The sequence below is a fragment of the Mangifera indica genome, chromosome 20, assembly GCF_011075055.1.
Source record: "Mangifera indica cultivar Alphonso chromosome 20, CATAS_Mindica_2.1, whole genome shotgun sequence".
NCBI classification, from domain to species: Eukaryota; Viridiplantae; Streptophyta; class Magnoliopsida; order Sapindales; family Anacardiaceae; genus Mangifera; species Mangifera indica.
The window spans coordinates 4,415,856-4,436,343 of NC_058156.1; positions in this window are offsets into that span (position 1 = coordinate 4,415,856).

Below are 20,488 nucleotides of genomic sequence, written 5' to 3' on the forward strand. Positions count from 1 at the left end.
ATAATAAGGTGCATGGTTATACACTTGGTCAAACACTAGGATTGTCAATAAACAATCCTAACCTTTGAGTTTGATTCAACTCTTTTATGCATGTGACTAATAGGCTCTCTATCAAGTCGATAGTATTCAAATTCAAATTGAATTTGAAAATAAACCAAGATTAGCCTCTAGCAAAGCATCATGACCACCCAAATGATAGAGTATTAATAGACATCTTTTAAGCTTTTACAAGATCACAGTTACATACAATTCAATCCTTTTGTTAACTAGTATCTCTCGAAGTTAAGGCATAAAAATGTGTTTATCTTAATAGTTCTTCAGAATGAACTAATACACATCAATAACCATCATAGATTTGGCTACAACCTCATCCCACTATAGCCATAAATTCAAGGTCATTTAGTATATTCTCATGTGAGATATCTTTTTATGTGCTCAAGAGTGACAAATTTTTTATCGATCAACCATAACCTCCATGTATCTCATGATATGACTAATTACTACCTTTATATATATATATCCCAATTATGATAATATGTTTGATAGCATCAAACCATACTAATCCTTACACAAGATGATTTGATGACCTTAAGTCAAAAGATCACATCCATTTATGGTGTTTAACACTGGAACAACCATCCATATGGATATTATCTAGTCAGGTCAATCCAATGAATAGTTTACAATGTGCACCCATGTGTTGACCAAACCATCTATAATAGTTTTGACATTTGAGAACTACTGTCACTTTTAGTAGGGCTATTCAATACTATGATAATCCCATCATTATTATATGTGCCTTTGTTCATTGCAATATTAGAGATTACAAACATTTATAGAATGGCTACTTAATGTGTACATAGGGTTCCGACGATCAATTAACTGATTTTCTCATCACAGTTCTACTATTCTAAAGGCATATTATTTGTACGATCATATAAACAAACAACATATGAATTGAATAATAGTGAATCCTTTTATTAATGATTAAAATAAAACTATATCCATTAATGTTAAATATGATTCGCTCGAGGGCACTACGTTAACAATTTCTCACTTTTACAATATCTAATTGATCATGTATCTAATGTCAAATTTGGCTACATGTCTATCATGTTTCTATTGTAATAGAGGCTTTGTCATTGAGTTAGCCAAATTTTCATCTATATTAATTCTTACTATGTGTATGTCACATCTTTGAATAATCTCATGGATCAGGTTATATTGTTTGAATATGTGTTTAGACCTTTGATAAGACCACAACTCCTTTGCTTGAGTAATCACTCTATTGTTGTCACAATAGAGCTCAATCAACTTGACAATACTTAGAATCATTCCAAGTTGAGTCATAAACTTTTTGGTTTATACAACCTCTTTTGTCACTTCTGAAAGGGCAATGTACTTAGACTTTATTATAGAATCAATCACTATACTTTGGTTGGAACTTTTTTGGCTAACTATACCACTATTCAAACAAAACACAAGCCCAAATTGGGATTTGTGATAATCTCGATCAGTCTAAAAACCGATGTCATTATAACCTTTATTATTGAGTTCAGATTACTCTCCATAAATCAAGAATACATCCTTAGTCCTTCTTAAGTACTTCAAGATTTTCTTGATAACCATCTAGTGTCTTTCACCTTGATCAGATTGATATCTACTACAAATGCTCAAGGCATATAAGATATCAACCCTCGTATATAACGTGACATATATGATTGATTCTATAGCCGAGGCATATAAGGTCATACTTGGACACATATCTTTTGAAAGATATACACCATGGGACATGGGTAGAAATTCTTTCTTAGATTCTTCCATATAATATCTAGTTAATACCCTGTCTATGTGCATGCTTTGACTTAGGCATAATAGTCTATGCTCTTTATCTTAATAAATTTTAATCCCAAGAATATAGGCTGTTTCCCTAAGTCTTTCATGTAGAAACATTTAGATAACTAAACCTTTACTGATTGTGAGTTTGGTAGGTTATTTCCAACAATCAAAATGTTATTAGCATATAATACTAAAAATGTAATCACACTCCTATTGATCTTCTTATACATACATGGTTTATCTTCATTTTTGATGAATTCAAACTTGTGAACAACTTCATCAAAACAAATATTCTAACTTTTTAAAGCTTGCTTAAGTCCATAAATTGACTTTTCTAGCTTGCATACTTTGTCCATCTAGCTAGCAAGAATCAAACCATTAGGTTGTGCCATATAGATGTCTTCTACAAGGTTACCATTTAGGAAGGTAATCTTGACATCTATCTAAAAGATTTCATAGTCATAATAAGCAACTATAGCACGCATAATCCTACTAGACTTAAGCATGGCATCTAACAAAAAGGTTTCATTATAGTCAATGTTATACTTCTAAGTGAACCTTGAGCAACCAATCATGCTTTATAGGTATGCACGTTACCTTCCACATCAGTTTTCTTTTTGAAAACCCATTTGCACTTGATGGTTTTTACCCCTTCATGTGTATCCACTAGAGTCCATACTTGGTTCTAGTACATAGAGTCTATTTCAAATTTTACAGCATCCAACCATTTGTTAGAATCTAGACCTAAAATAACCTCATTATAGGTCTTAGTTTTGTCATCGTGGATGACCAATACATCACTATGTTGAATTAAGAGAAAACCAAATCTTTTTGGCTCATTATGTACTTGTGTAGACTTATATAGCTCTCATATGCACTGAGGTTATTCCATCTGAGGTGTAGGAACTTCCTTATCATGATTAACCATTTATGATGGCACACTATCTTGTCTAACATCTATGGTATCTTATGGTATAAGAACTTTATTGAGTTATACCTTTGTTTCATTGGTTTTCTTGAGAATAAATTCCTTCTTAAGGAACATGTTGGTATGAATAACAAAAACCTTTTGTTTCTCCTAGTGATAAAGACAGTAGTATCCTTTAGTGACCTTTGGGTACCCTATAAAGATACATTTTCAAACTTAGCACTCAACTTACTTGAAGTCAATTTCTTGACATAAGTTTCACCTGAATCCTCAAGTAATATAGATTGGGCTTCTATCTAATCCATAACTTATATGGAGTTTTATTCACAGATTTACATGATACATAGGTCATGTTAGGGTAGATGCCCTAGAGCCAATTGATTTAGCATTTGTAACTGCAATTTTACATTTCATTAATTAATAAAAAATCTAATTGTTATTCAATTCATATGTGTCTTTTTATATTATTATATGAATAACATGCCCTTAGAATGGTAAAACTATGATAAGGAAATTAGATAACTAATCATGGGAACCCTATGCACATGTTAAGTGGTTATTCTAAAAATAACTATAATCCTGACATTACAATAAACAATGTCACATGTAATGATAATGAGATTATCATAGTGTTGAGTGACCTTATCGAAAAGTGGTAGTAATTCTCATGTGTCCAAATTGTTCATAAATAGCTTGGTGCAACATATGGGTGCACATTATAAACGTATTTATGAGACTAACCCTACTAGAGGAAATCTATATGGATGGTTACCCTAGTGCCTATGAAACAAATCTTCTTAACACTACCGGTACATGTGATCTTATGACTTAAGGTTGCCAAACCATCTCTATAAGGATTAGGACGGTTTGACTCTATCTAACATATCACCGTAACTAAAGTATCATAAAGGTAGTGAACGACCATATCGTGAGATATATAGAGGCTATGGTTGATCAACAAAGGATTCATTACTCTTAAGCACAGTAAAAGATATCTCACATAAGAATATTGAATGACATTCATAATTGCTTGAATTTGTAGCCACTGTAGGATATGGTTATAGCCTAATCTGTGTAAGTCACAATATGTATCAATTCATACCTAGGAAGTACTGAGATAGACACATTTCTATGTCTCAACCTCAAGAGATATTGATTAAAAAATGATTGAATTGCATGTAATTATGATGTTATAAAAGTTTAAGAGATGTCATCTAACACTCTGCTATCTAAGTAGCCATGACACTTTACTAGAGGCCAATCTTAATTTGTGTCTGAATTCAACATAAATTCAAACACTACTAACTCGATGGATAGTTTATGGATCACATGCATATAAGGGTTGATACAAACCTAGAGGTAAGGATTATTTGATAATAATCTTGGTGTTTAGGGAGAGAGAACTCTATTGACTATACCTTGACTAAGTTTGACTTGTTGTATATAGTACTTTTTGGCACTATACAAAATTAATATGCATGGCCTGACTAGACAAATCTTATCCAACCGTGCAATGCATGTTTCATGCCAGGTGGCATACTTTAATGTCCACTTGTGCATGGTTTAAGGCATGCCAAGTGGCACACAAGTGAATCACTTATGCACTTATGTTGATGGTGTCTAGTATGAGTTAAACTTTTGTTGGACTTGGACACCTGCATATAATTATAAAACAAAACGTGAGTTAGTCAGACACAATAATCTCAGATACATAATTCATATGAGAAAATTCAAAAACTCTAGCCATTGGGTTTTTTTGAATTTTTCTCTCCAGTGAACACAAGCTCGTCCAACACATAGAAACCCTAATAGCCTTTTTCCTAGATAGCCTTCTATAATCGTGGTCTATATGGATACCAAGGTGTCACCTTATGAAGGTTGGATAACATTCATTTATTTACCACATCAAGACGTGGAGGAGCCACTAATATAGGTATAATCCCTAAAAACACCCTATGGTTATTTTTGTATGTTTATGTTAAATATGCATTAAAATGGGTATCTCGATCAGGGTCTTAGGATTTTTTTAAATTTTAATTTCACAATGTTATAGTTATCGACACCCTTAAACCCTACAATTTACTGTATAAATAGTAGTTTTTGTGGCATAACCCTACAAAGATATGGGTAGATAGGTAAAACTCATAAAAGACATGACTATTTCAATCAAGGTCCTATTCCTCTGTTTAAAGACATCATTATATTATGGTGTTCCAAGAGGAGTGAGTTGAGATACTATCTTATATTCCTTAAGGTATCCTCTAAATTCAACACTTAGATATTCACCTCATTATTCACTTCAAACGAGTTTAATTTGTTTCCTAAGTTACATTTCTACTTCGTTCTTGAATTCCTTGAATTTATCAAAGCATTTAGACTTGTGTTTCATCAAAAACACATAACATATATATTAAAGTCATCAGTAAATGGGAATAAGTAGACTTCTCTATATCTGTTATACACAGTCAATGTCCCATACACGTCTTTGTGTATGATCCCTAACAGTTCAGTTGTCTTTTCGCTATGGCTAGTGAAAGGTGTTTTGGCCATCTTACCCAATAGACACAATTTACATGTAAGGTTTTTAGGTCACGGATTAGGGTAGTGCAATAGAATTTAGAAATTTTAAAATCAAAGAATCCTAAAAACCCTAACTAGGATACTCATTTTAGAACATATATTCATGTATCATGTAAAACACTCAAAGGGTATTTAAGGTTTATACCTGCATTAGTGGTTTCTCTAAGTTTTCATGTGGCTTAAGAGTGAATACTATTACACCCTCGAAATGTGGTGCCTTGGTATCCACATGGAGCAAAAACATATAAGAGGTAATTTAAGGAGAAAGTTACTATTAGGGTAAGTGCCCTAGAGCCAATCCCCTTAACGATACAAGTTTATTGATAAACTTTATATTTGTGATTTATCAAGAAATTCTTTGTCTATAAAGCATATTAATATATGTTTAGACAAATTTCCTAAGAATGGTTGAACCATGATAGAGGGATCAATGTTTGGCACCTAATTGTGAGAACCTTATATGTACATTAAGTGGCTATTCTTAAAAAGTTTGTAACTTTCATATTACCATGACCAAGAACATGGGTAATAGTGATAAAGTTATCATAGTGTTGAATGACCTCATCAAAAGATGATGACAGTTGTCACATGTCAAAGTTGTTTGTCGATAATTTGGTATAACACATAGGTGCACGTTGTAGACGTATTCACTAGACTAACCTACCAAAAGGATTTCATATGAATGGTAGCTCCAATGTCTATGGAATATATCCTCTTAGTGAACTGTGGTACATGTGATCCGTAAACATAAGGTTATTAGATTGTCTTGTGCAAGAAATAGTATAGTTTGACACTAGCCTAATATAGTCTAGCTAGATGATTACTAGAAAGGTTATGATTGGCCATATCAAGATCTGTACAAAGGCTATGTGGATTAATAAAGGATTCATCTAAAAAAATTGATTTGATGGGAATGTCAACTAGGGGAGAAGAAATTGATAAGAAGTTAGATCGATAATGGGAATGATGGCTAATCGCCAAAGATGGTGGAAAAAACCTTAGGGGGAAATGCAATTTTTAAAATTTTAATAATGGAAGGAAATTGTTAGTTTTCTAAATTAAAGGGGGGAAATGACATAAATTTTTATGGTTTTAGGATTTAGGAGTAAAATGATGATTTTACCTTTGTCTCTAATAAAAAATTCTATCAAAAGTTAGCTTATGGGTGGATGTTTGGACTTTTCATCTACTATAGGTATGTTTTTGAGATTAGGGTAAAACTTGGGATGAAAATAGTCCTTTGACCTAAAAGGTGGCACCATATGTTTTTTACATCATTTTTCCTTCATAGAAAAAAAGCCATAGCATATACATGTGCCTTGAGAGGTTTAACCGCCTTTTCAATGATTAGTGTTGTTGTGGCTTTCATGAAAGTCACAAACCATTCTCACGATTCTAGCAGATTTTTTAGTATGGTTTAGCTCCAATCGATTCGTGCTTTATGTGTATACCAAGGTTTAGGCCTACTCTGGGTTTTAGGAACGACTTCACAATCTGTCTTAATTAATGAAAGTAAAAGAACCATCTATATAGAGGTATATTTTATAAACACCCTATAAGTGTTAATAACATAGTTATGAATTAATTATCCTACAAGGGCAATCTAAAAGAGGCTTTTGAGGTATGGTTGTTTATTAATTAAAATTTTTTAAATGCTATTTCATTACCAGAGGAATTAATTCCTTATAGTGGTATCAGAGCTAACCTTGAGGAATTAATTCACAAAATTATACCTGTGAATTTATTTAATTTGAATGCATATTTTTAATTGTTTATATCGAATATAAATTTTTTTTGGTTGTTACAAAATTGTTATTGTAACTTTATGATTGATGTTATTATTAATTTAAAATTGTTAGCTGATAATTTTGTTGTAGCAATATGTTTAAGGCCATAGAAAGGATGTAAATTTGTGCTAAATTTATTGAGTTTTAGTTTTTTGAATTTTTGCTTGATACTCTTGGAAGCTGCAAGTTATTTAAAATTCCAGTTGATTGGCCACTGATTTCATGTTGTTGCACGACATCACCTTTGAATTGCCTTATTACATGCTTTGAAGGTTATTGTTGGCATGAGGATAGTTTCCATGCCATATTTCCTTACCATGGCAAGATGGTTAGTCGAAAATCTAGAGAATTCGAGCCTAGAAAACTCCATGCACGACTAGCTCCAAGTCGTGCATGGAGTGGTCAAGTGGCACCTCTCTTGGCACCACCTGACATAGTGTTACCGAACACAACTAGACATCCCATGTCCAAGCCATGCCATTGCATGATTTCCAAGGCAAGTTTAGTATACGTTGTTGTATGCATGTTAGGTTTTCTTTTTCAAATAATCACCTCATATACTATATAACTAAAAATTTTGAGACAATAATAAATCCCTTAAATATATATATATTAAGTTGATAATAACCAAATGTCTTCTAATACGATGCCTCAAGGCAAACGCCTATTCATAGAAACCTTTTTCGCCAAAGCAAAAGGTACACTTCTATGAGGCGAAAGATCGAGTGATTGTTCATATTGGGTCTAACTTAACTAGTACACTTAACTTGTTTGCCAAAGCGAAGGTGAAATGTATTAGCGGAAGAGTTAAGGACATGCAATTATTATTCATAGGTGATATATAGTATCTAACTTACTAAAATTTAGAATCACAATTGATATCTCATGATTGGTTCATACATAATTACTGAATTAGAGATCATGGATTTTTGTGATTGGTTTGATTGACCTACCTAACTAATTAATTTGAACTTATTCTCCAAAGCGAAAGGGAGAATTAATTCAATAGGATCTCGGTTCATACGTAGTTGCTGAATTAGAGATCATGTTTATTTTCAAAGTCTAATGAAGAGCTTTATTGGCTTAAATAAAATAGTGGGAACATATATTTGACAAAAGACCATGTTAAATAAACATGAAATTAAAATATGACTTTATTCTTAGTTTTGTACAATAAACTCGACACACGACATAATGTTTGAAAAAATATTAAAAAATGAGTTTGGGTTGGATACAAAATACCTCAACTAGTATCGATGTCTACAGACTATACTAGAATAGAGGAGAATCTTGTATATTATCCCGCAAAATTTACTAGTTGTGCTCAAACTTGACGTCTAAATAAAGGAATTTAATCCTTACAAAAACCATGAAAATGGATGACAGAGTGGAAAATGGAACTCATGTGCTTGATATAATTAAATTGATCTAGAAAAGGCTAAAACTCTAGACTCACGTATGACGAATAATATGACATTTAACCTTGTTGTCTCATCTTTACTCGAATCCTATGCTAAGGTCAATATGGACTTTCTAAAGGATGGTTGTGAATGCTGACATACACATAAGAATGGCTAAATAAGTCGTAGCTAGTTTGAAAAGAGAGGAAGAAAGAAGTAAGGTTGACGCCTAGATAAATTCTAAATCTTAGCCAATACATCAGAACACACAAAACTCTCATAAGGGTGTAGTTGGCAAAAATAAGCTAATTTGCTTTTGATGTGGTAAGCTTGGCTACTAAAACAAACGCTGCAAAACATTTCTAGTTAACAAAAGAAAGAAGAATGAGTTTTCAACTTCAAGTAAAATTGAGAATTGAACCTTTTCTTTAAATCTTGGACTATTTAACACGAGATTTAAATTCTAGCATTTGTTCGATGTGAATAAACTGAGATGTAATGGATACTAGCCAAGAGAAAAGGTGAACCTACAAGTTGGAAATATGGTATGCCACATTAGCTATAGGATTTATGTATTCATTATAGCCCATCAGCAAGATGAAAAGGAATAATATCTAGTTGTAATATTTTTCAGAAATAAAACTTCAGAGAGATTTATAACTATGATTGTTTCAAGAATTATCAATCGTATAAATTAATTTGGACCAGTAATTTGACACAAAAGACTAAGTCATAATTGGAATTTTGATTCATTCAATTGTTTTTGAATAATGGATACTAATTATGTTTTTAGACAAAGATGACCATATTAGCCTTTTGCTGTTTTTAGTGGGAGTATCATTTGACTATTGAATTTTGTCTAAACAACGAGAATTAACAGTTTATGCCAAACAAATCAAGTTTTGAATTTAATCTGATTCATTAGATATTTCAATGATTTTTTTTTGTAAATCTTTGAAAATATGAATCTGAATACCTTGAAAAAATCCAAGAAATTCAAGAAGGAAATAAATAATTTGTTAACGCATTATTCAATCACTTGGGGTTAAACCAAGGAGGTGAATGCATATGACAAATCGTCTAATTTAATACTTGAGGTTTAGTGGGAGTTTTAATATCTACTAAATGTTCTAAGGTAATACCTTAGTGACTGTAACCCACGTTTATGTCTATGAGTACAACATATTTTATATGTGTTGTACACATCGGATTGAAGTCCAATGACATATTTAACAATGATAGTGACACTAATGTTAAACTGTTAATTTGAGTTAGTTGAACTATGTGTTAAATAGATTATCTTGAGTCATATTCTAAAGAAAACTTAAGAATATTGCCCTTTTAGTACCAAATAGGTTTTAAAATCTATCTTGGAAAATTTTTTTAGACGTCATTCTTTAAAAGATCAAATAGGAGAATAATAGAACTCAGTCGAGCTCTATCTTACAAGAAAGATAGACATAACATAAATGATATGCCAATAAGCATGGTTGAACATCACAAAAAAAAAAAAAAAGACTTATTCCTAGAAGAAGACGAGTAATCAACCTAAGTATACAGAATCATGTAGGAAAAATGAGGTGTGTTATGAGTTTATAAGAATTAAAATTCTCATAACTCTTGATAAACACATTGGTCATTTATGACGTTAAAATTTGAGGCCTACAAGTGAAATTGAAATCTAGATGCATGCATAGTTGTTGCATAACATTAAAAGTTTGACAATTAATTGTCAAAAGTAGCTCCAATGGATAAAACTTAGAATGGTTGTGACTATATTACAACCAATGGTAATAACTTTGAAAAGGAGTTCGTCAGGTATGAAAGTTGATAAGTTATATTTAAGAACTCATATGAACATTAGAATCTAGATATATTCATACAAATAAAACCATAAAATCTTTTGGTTTTACAAAGATGAATATGAAAACGCTATACAAAAGCTAGTGGGAGTACAATGACGATTATAACATTCTATACCTGTTTGACAATAAACATATCAAAATTAAGTGTGAAATTTGTAGCTAACATAATAAGACTTAGGTAACCAAGTAATCTTTCATAAAAGAACTTAAACTAAGTAATATGTATCCTTACTTGATCTATTGTTGTAGATTATATAAACAACTAAATTTAAGCTAGACTATTTATAAAAGACGAAGGCTGAAGGGATTCAACAAATAAAAATTCGAAAGGATTTTCTTTCATCATGTGATACAGTCCTTTCTTAGATTATGTGTCACTGAACACATAAATTGAAAGGCAAAGATGATTAGATTTCCATTAGCATCAACATAATGATAATGAATATCATGATATACACTCAAAGTTAATGTCTCAATCTTTTAGAAATATTAATTGTGTCTAAATAGGCGTCGTTGGATTACACACTAGGAAATATCCTTAATTTCCTAAAAAGGAATATAGATAATTCTCGAGATCTTGAAGGGTGAAGTCATTGAATGAGGAACAATGAGATAAGACAAATTAGGTTGAAAATAATGAATATCTATTTGAAAAGATAAGTTGTATATACGTTGAGTCAATTCTATGTTGAAAGTCGAGTATGAGGCATTCAAAATACAAGGTTTGAATTAGATCGTAAAATTGACTTTTAGCATAATTGATTTGGTATTATTAGTACCAAACAAATGCTTCAAGGAGTCATAGTCTTACCAAATGGTCTAGTCACATACTTTGGCACTTTAAACTTGCCAAATTGACGAGAAGAATAGATAACCTTTGGAAAACTGAATGAACAAATTGTATGAATTAATGCTCTATTATAGTAGAAACAATTATGGGTATGTATGGTCATCCGATGTTATTTACATAAATGATTGACTATAGTGCAAGTGCGAGATTGTTAAGGTTGGTGTTGTAGAGCCAATCCCCATGACGATATAAGTTCATTAATAAAAGTCATATTTGTGATTTACTGTGACATTATTTGTCTATAAAGCATATTAATATATGCTTAGACAAATGTCTTAAGAATAGTTTAATCATGACGAAGGGATTAGTATTCGACACCTAGTCGTGAGAATCTTATATGCATATTAGGTAGTTATTCTTAAAACGTCTGTAACTTTGATATTATCATGACTAATGACATAGGTAATAGTGATAAAGTTATGATAGTGTTGAATAACCTTATCGAAAGATTATGATAGTTATCACATGTCAAAGTTGTTTCTCGACAACTTGGTGCAAACATGGGTGCATGTTATAGACGTGTTCACTAGACTAATCCACTAAGAGGATTCTATATGGATGACTGCTCCAATGTTTATGGAATTTATCCTTTTAGTGAACAAAAGTATATGTAATCCTTAGGCTTGAGGTCAACAGACCATCTTGTGTAAGAAACGGTATTGTTTGACACTAGTCTAATATAGTCTAGTAAGAGGATTAACAGAAAGGTTGTGATTGGTCATATTGAGATTTATACGAAAACTATGATGGATCAATAGCGAATTTGCCACTCTTAAGCACGGGAGTTAATATCTTAGTTAGGACCTTCTAAAGGATGAGAACGACTAATTAAATCTAAGGTCATAGTGGGATTGAGTTGATGCTCGATTTGATTTTTTTTGTCATTGATAGAAGTTAGTCTATGTAATTCGAAGATCCTTGAGAGAGACGTTTCATTTATAACTCAACATCGAAGAGATATCGTATGATGAAAAGATCGAATTATACGAGCAACCGTATCACTGACAGGTTACGAAGTCATATGTTGTCACTCTATTAATCGGGTGCGTTTGATGTTTTGCTAGAGACCATTCTTAGTCTATGTTTGGATGGACGCCGAGTATAAAGCTCAATATGAATTCGGTCACAACCAACTCAGTGGAGAGCTTATGGGTCATGCACAAAAAAAAGTTGATCGAACTCTGGAAGTGTAGGATTTTTTAAGTTGAATTCGATTTAGAGTCAATCTGGATTCTAGATTGAGAGTTTTAAGTCTTGAAAAAATCTTTAAACTCAAAAGTATATTTTATGATACTTATAGACTAAAGTGAAATAATCCTAAGTGGTTAAGGTTGTATGTGAAAAAGTACAAGATTAGATTAGGTTTATCCAATTGGATAAATCCAAGCCCAGTTTATAATTTTATGTGAGCCATAAGTTTAAGTGAATTAAACAATATCATATAATATAATAATATATATTATTGTATATATAAATATAATTTATTAATATTAATAATATATTATAATGGGAGGCTCTGCAAGTTTGTGTCTGTGTATATATAAATATATGCACTTATTTCTCATGGCAAAATATATAACATATATGTGTGTTTTTCCTTTGTGTAGAAGAAGTAAGTAGCGCACTTTATGTGTTTTAATTTAAAAAAAAAAACCCTAGCTGTTTTAATTCTTTCATAGGGCATGACTTTCTCACGTTAACAAAAGGTGGCACCACATGTTTCATAAATGATTTTTCTTTTATAGAAGAAAAGTCGTGGCACATATATGTGTCTTAAGAGGTTTAGTTGCCTTTTCAATGGATTATTGTTGTTGTGGCTTTCATAAAAGTTATAAACCATCCTCACGATTCTAACAGATTTTTTAGTATGGTTTTAACCTCCGTTTGGTTTATACTCTATATGGATATTGAGGTTTAGATCTACTTTGGGTTATAGGAATGACTTCACAATTTGTCTCAATTAATGAAAGTAAAAAATCCATCTTCAAACAGATATATTCTATAAACACCCAATGAGTGTTAATAACATGTTTATGAATTAATTATCCTACAAGGGCAATCTAGAAGAGGTTTTTGTGGTATGTTTGTTTATTAATTAAAAATTTTAAAATGTTATTCCACTGCCTGAAGGTTGCAAATTCCTTATAGTTGTTAGGGCTTCTTTACTAGATTATGTATGTTCACAAGAAGAAGAAGAGAAAAACAGAAAACTTATAACTAAGGCTTCTGTTGTGTATGTGTTCTATCTATTTAAAATAGGTGTAGGTGTTCGAGTTCAGCAAAGATTTCATCCAAACCTGACACCTTCAACATAAATGTATAGCTAGCATGTTCTATGACTTGCATGGGTGACACAAAAATTTGCTACCCAACATGGTTTTAAGCCTTGCATAGTTGGATAATATTTTGTTTAGTCATGCCATGTCTTTTATAATTTTGCATGGTGCCACCCAACACCATGCATACCAAGTATGTCTTGGCCAAAGCGTGGTCTACTAGATTCTCTTTTTTGTTAAACACTAAGATTATCATCAAATAATCCTTGTCTCTAGGTTTGAATCAACCTTTATATGCGTGTGAATTATAAGCTCTTTACCAAACTAATAGTGTCTGAATTTAGGGTAAATCTGAACATAAACCAAGATTAGCCTCTAGTAAAGTATCATAGCCACATGGACAATAGAGTGTTAGTGGATATATTTTAAGCTTTTATAGCATCATAGTTACATGCAATTCAATCGTTTTATCAACTAATATCTCTGGATGCACATCAATGACCAACATGGATTAAGTTATAAATTAAAGTAGTCATGGATGTCATTTAGTATTCTCATATAAGATATCATCTCTTGTGAATCCTTTATCGATTAACCATAGCTTCTATATATCTCACGATTTGGTCGATTACCACCTTTATAGTTATCCCAATTATGACAACATGTTAGATAGCATTAAATCATATCGATTCTTACACAATATGGTCTGGCGACATTAAGTCAAAGGATCACATGCACCCGTGGTGTTCAGTGGATTTATTTTATAGAAACTAAAGCTATTATCCATATGGATATCCTCTAGTTAAGTTAGTCTAATGAACATGTCTACAACGTGTAACCATGTTTTACACTAAGTTGTCTACAACAATTTCCACAAATGAAAATTACTGCAATATTTAGTGGAGTTGCTCAATACTATGATAATCCTATCATCATTACTTATGCCCTTGTTCATTGTAGTGCAACAATTTGTGCTTTATTTCCAACACTTAGGTCAACCTCTTCTTTAACGAGTAATCTACTCTGTCGTAGTCCTTGCATATCAAAATAAGTATAAGAACCACATTTTATGTCTATAACCTAAGATGAACAAGGAGAATAGTTTATCTTAATGATAGATACACTTGACGTAGAAGCTTTAGCTGCCTTCTTTTTCTAGTTCTCTAGAAAAGCCTTGTAATATCTCCTCTAGTGACTTATCTTGCCACAATAAAAGTCGACAACCTTTCCCTTTCCCATACCATCTCTAGGCTATATAGTAGTCGCAAGTTGTTTCTTTACTTTGGGCTTGGGCTTAGCCTTGGCCTTATCTTTGCCTTGGACTTGACCTTTGGTGTTTGGGCTTTAACCATGTGCACATTAGTCAAAGCTATCTTTCCTACCTTTTGTTTAGTAGTTTTTAACATATAAAATAACTCTTTAAAGGTTTTCTTCTTTTCATTCAGGATAAAATTCATGATGAAATTAGCTCTTCTTCTAACGCAGAATAATCTAAAGATTTCTGTATCAATTAGTGAAATTGCTTCCAATAAGCCCATTTTTCCTTTCAAGAATTAATCAATACGTTGGGTTTGACATGGTGATTTTATGATCTATAATTTATAGATAAAAAAAAGTAATTTTATTTAGTTTTTAATATTCATTTTAATTACGAATTTAATAATTAAAATGCAACCACTATTTTTCTCAATCCAATAGCCCTCACTATTATACTCTGGAAGTTCCAGTGAACTTCCTAGTAGATTGAGATCTCATTGCATTAATTCTTTCCTTTGTTTTGGTGAGCAATTTTTAATTAATCAAATTGGTAAATTTCAAATTAATCAATAAAAACCCATGATCTCAAGTTAGGTGTTAGTCCAATAAATCATGCGATCTCAAATGTGACTCTCGATATCAATAGGGTGGATGCTACATATCTTATTGCATCGACAAATGCACTCATTACTCATGCCTTTAACATACTTTACCTTTGCTTCGGTGAACAAGCAAAGTATTGGTTAAGTCGGAACCGGTATGATCAACTCCTAATTTTCTACTTAATAGAAGTGTACCATTCACTTTAGTGAATAAAGGTCAAATGAATAAAGACTTTATTCAGGTGTCATATTGGAAGACATCAATTAAATCTTAGACTTAATATTTAAATTGAGGGTTTTATTAATTAGTTTCAGAGAATTTTAAGCTACATGTTAGGTAATATTTACAAAATAAAACCTACACATACATTTTATAATGTTAAAATAAAACATGTTAGTACACAACCATAACACACGTCAAGCTTCTTGAGCTAAGAGAAGTTTGATTAGTCACCTTAGGTGAATCTTCATCTTCGAGTTTTTGCACTTGTCCTTTTATCTCTAGTCTTCAATTATTACATGACTTTGTTTCCTAGTTACATGATTCTAAGCAAATAAAAATAACCCAATCTAATTTTATACTTATTACCAATTTTATGCTAAATTTTGATTAATCCAATTACATGCAACCAATAGATAAAAATAACCAAAACTAACTGCAGGTATAATTTTTTGTGAAAATTATGCTAAACAATGTCTCTAATACCATTGTTGAGGTTTCTAGGCACCAATAATTGGCAGCACAGCGGAATTTTAAAATTTTCAGAACAAACAAACTCAAAAAACCCTAATTAGGATATTTATTTTAAACATAAAATTCATGAAACATGCAAAACACTCATAAGGTGTTTTAGAACTAATACATGCGTTGATGGCTCTTTTAAAACTTCACTTGGCTTAAACGAGAACACTAACCAACCTTTAGGAGGCTACGCTTTGGTATCCACACAGAGCATGAACATGGGAGAGGAAATCAAAGCAAAGAGGTTATTAAGGCTCTTGATTGGATTCACGGTGCTTATAGGGAAGAGAGAAATAGAGTATTGCGGTGAGGGTTACCTTTGTATATTTTATGTCTATTTATCGTTTACTCTTGCTTTTAATTTATATGTGCAAGTGTTTGAGTTATAGAGTTTTTAGGATGTCGATAATTGACAGTTCAGTGAAATTTAAAATTTTAAAAATCAAAGAAACTTGTAAAACCCTAACCAAGATACCTATTTTAAACATAAAATTCATGAGCATTCAAAAACACTCATAAGGTGCTTTTTATATTTATACCTACGTTGATAGTTCCTTCAACCTTCACATGGCTAGAGAAAGCATGCTATCCAACCTTCATGAGGTGGTAACTTGGTATCCACATGGAATGCAAACACATGAGAGGTAATCCAGGTGAAAAGGCTGCTAGGGTTCTTTTGTTTGACTATCTTGTGCTCTTAAGAAGAAGAGAAAATCACAGAGACTTGTAGCTAGGGTTTCTATAATTGTATGTTTATTGTTTTTTTCTTTTCAAACTCATGCTTTTAATTTATATGTGTAAATGTTTGAGCACGGTTAGAATTTCAACCAAGCATGACACTCATCAATTGGCAAGTTTCAAGACTTACATGGCTGATACCATAAGTGTGACAATGTAGTGTTTTTAGGGCATCAATAATTGACAGTATAGTAGAATTTAACAATTTTTTAACATACAATCCTAAAAGCCCTAACCAAGATACCCATTTTAGACATATAATCATAAACATACAAAACATATATAGGGTGTTTTAAATTTTATACCTGCACTAGTGGCTCTTTCAAATCTTCACATGGCTTAAGAATGAATGTTATCAAATGCTTGAGAGGTAATGCTTGGTATCCATGCGGAGCATGAACACGTAAGAGGCAATCTGGGAAAAAAGCTATTAAGGCTTTTTTATTGGATTATTTGTGATCACGAGAAAATGAGAGAAAAACAGAAAACCTGCGACTAGGGTTTTGCTATGCAAGTGTTCTTTTTCTTCTTTCATTTTGACGTATGCTTTAAATATGTGCAGATGTCTGAGTACACCAAGGATTTCATCCAAACTTGACACTTTAACACACATGCACGACTAGCATGTAAACATGTATAACTGGTATAAGCTTTAGTATTGCATAGCTAGACAATATTTTGTCTAACCATGCCATGCTTATTATATTTTGCATGGTGCTAGTTGGCATTGTGCACACTAAGTTTGACTTGGTCAAAGCATGGCCAACCAATTCTTTCTCTCGCTAAACACTAAGATTATTATCAAATAATCCTTACCTATGAGTTTGAATTAGTCCCTATACAAGTGTGACCTATAATCTCTTTATCAAATCGGTAATGTTTGAGTTCAAATTGAATTCAAATATAGATCAAGATTACCCTTTAGCAATGCATCATAGCCACCTAGACACATCTCTTTTGAAAGATTATACCATATTGAATCTAGTCAATACCTTGTCTATGTATGTGCTTTCACTTAGACCAAACATATGGGTTACTTCTCCTAAGTCTTTCATGGAGAAACACTTAGATAACCAAGCCTTTATCAATTGCAAGTTTGGTAAGTCATTCCCAATAATTAAGATGTTATCGACATATAATACTAGAAATGCAATCACATTGCCATTGACCTTCTTATACACATATAGTTTATCTTCGTTTTTGATAAATCCAAACTCATGAATAGCTTCATCTAAACAAATATTCAAGCTTCTTAAACCTATTTAAGTCCATAAATGGACTTTTCCAGCTTGTATACTTTATCTACTTGTTTAGTAAGAATGAAACCATCGAGTTATGCCATATAAACATCTTCTACAAGGTTACCATTCAGGAAAACAGTTTTGATATCCATGTGAAAAATTTTATGGTCATAGTATATAGCTATAACAAGTATAATCTTAATAGACTTAAGTATAACAACTGACGAAAAGGTTTCATTATAGTCAATATCATATTTTTGAGTGAAACCTTTGGTAACCAATCGTGCTTTATAGGTATGCATGATATCTTCCATGTTAATTTTCTTTTTGAAAACCTATTTGCACCCTGTAGGTTTTACCTCTTTAGGTGTACACATTAGAGTGCATACTTGATTATGGTATATAGAGTTTATTTTGGATTTTATGGCATCCAACCATCTATCAAAATCTAGACTTCAACTAGCCTTATTGTAGGTCTTAGGCTTTTCATTATTGATGACCAATATGTCACTGTGATAAGTCAGGAGAAAACCAAATCTTTCTGGCTTGTGACGTGTTTGTGTAGACTTATGTAGCTCTTGTGTGCATTGAGGTTGTTATACCTGAAGTGGGGTAACTTCTTCATTATGATTAACCATCTATAATAGCATATCATCTTGTCTAACATCTATGATATCTTATAGTACATGAACTTTATTGATCTCTACCCTTATCCCATTGGTTTTCTTAAGAATAAATTCTTTCTGAGGAAACATAACAGTACGAGCAATAAAGACTTTTTGCTCCTTTGAATGGTAGAAGTAGTATCCTTTAGTGACCTTCGAGTACCCCACAAAGACATACTTTTCAAACTTAGTGCTTAGTCTGTTTGAAGTCAATTTCTTGATATAAGTTTCACAACCCCAAATCCTTAAGTAATATAGATTGGGTTTTCACCTAGAAAACCCAGCCCACAACTCATTTGAAGTTTCATCCATAGATTTATATAGAACATGGTTTAGTGTAAAGGTAACAGTTTCTAGGGCATGACCTTAGAAAGAAGTAGATAGATCGGTAAAACTTATTATGGACTTAACCATTGCTATCAAGGTTCAATTCTTCTACTCAGATACACTATTATGTTGTCAAGTACCAGAAGGAGTTAGTTGTGATATTATCCAACATCCTTCAGGTATTGTCTGAATTTAGCACTCAAGTATTCACCTTTTTTATTAGTTCAAAAGATTTTAATTTGTTTACCAAGTTGCATTTCTACTTCACTCTTAAATTCTTTGAATTTATTAAAGCATTCAGACTTGTGTTTCATCAAAAACAAATAGTCATATCTACTGACGTTATCAATAAATATGACGAAGTAGGGTTCCCCATTTCTACTATGCACTGTTATAGGCCCATACACATTACTATGAATGATCCCTAATAGTTCAGTTGTTATTTCACTATGTCTGGTGAAGGGTGTTTTGGCTATCTTACCTAATAGGCACGATTTCATATTCATCATATAACTGGAAGTCAAATTATTACAAGATTCCTTATTCAAAAAGTCTTGATATACGTTTCAAGCCTATGCAGTGTAGCCTACAATGCCACCGATATGTGGTATTCAGATCATTCAATTTTAATCGTTTATTATTTTGCATATTGAGAATTTCATTATCCAATTTTAGAATATATAAGCCATTATGCAATTCAACTGTTCTATAAAATATATTATTCAAGCTAATGGTTATATTACCACTAATAATAAAAAATGAATATCACTCTTTGTTCAAAACATATACAAAAACTAAGTTTTAAGAACAAAAGGAATATAATAACAATCTTTTAATTCTAAAACTAACCCTGTGGGCAACCTAAGATAATAAACACGGATAGCTAACATAGTAACATGTGCTTTTTTTCCAATACGTAAGTCAACCTCTCCTTTAGTGAACAATTTACTTTGCTGTAGTCTCTGCATATCAGAACAAATATAAGAACCACATTCTACGTCTATAATCCAGGATGAACAAGGAGAATAATTTATCTCAATGGCAAACATACTTGAAGTAGAGGCTTTAGCTCCCTTATTCCTCTTATTCTTTAGAAAGACCTTGTAATGTCTTTTCCAGTGACCTATCTTGACACAATAAAAGCAGACAACTTTTCCATTCCTCACACCATCTGCAAGTTGAGTATTAGTATCAAGTTGCTTCTTTGCTTTGGGTTTAGCCTTGCTTTTGCCCTTTGCCTTGACTTTTGATACTTGGGCTTTAACCACAAGTAAATTAGTCGTATATACCTTTCATACTTCTTGTTTAGCCTACCTAAGTATATACAACAACTTCTCAAGGGTTTTTTCCTTTTCGTTTAAATTCATAATTCAATGAGTCAATGATTTAAG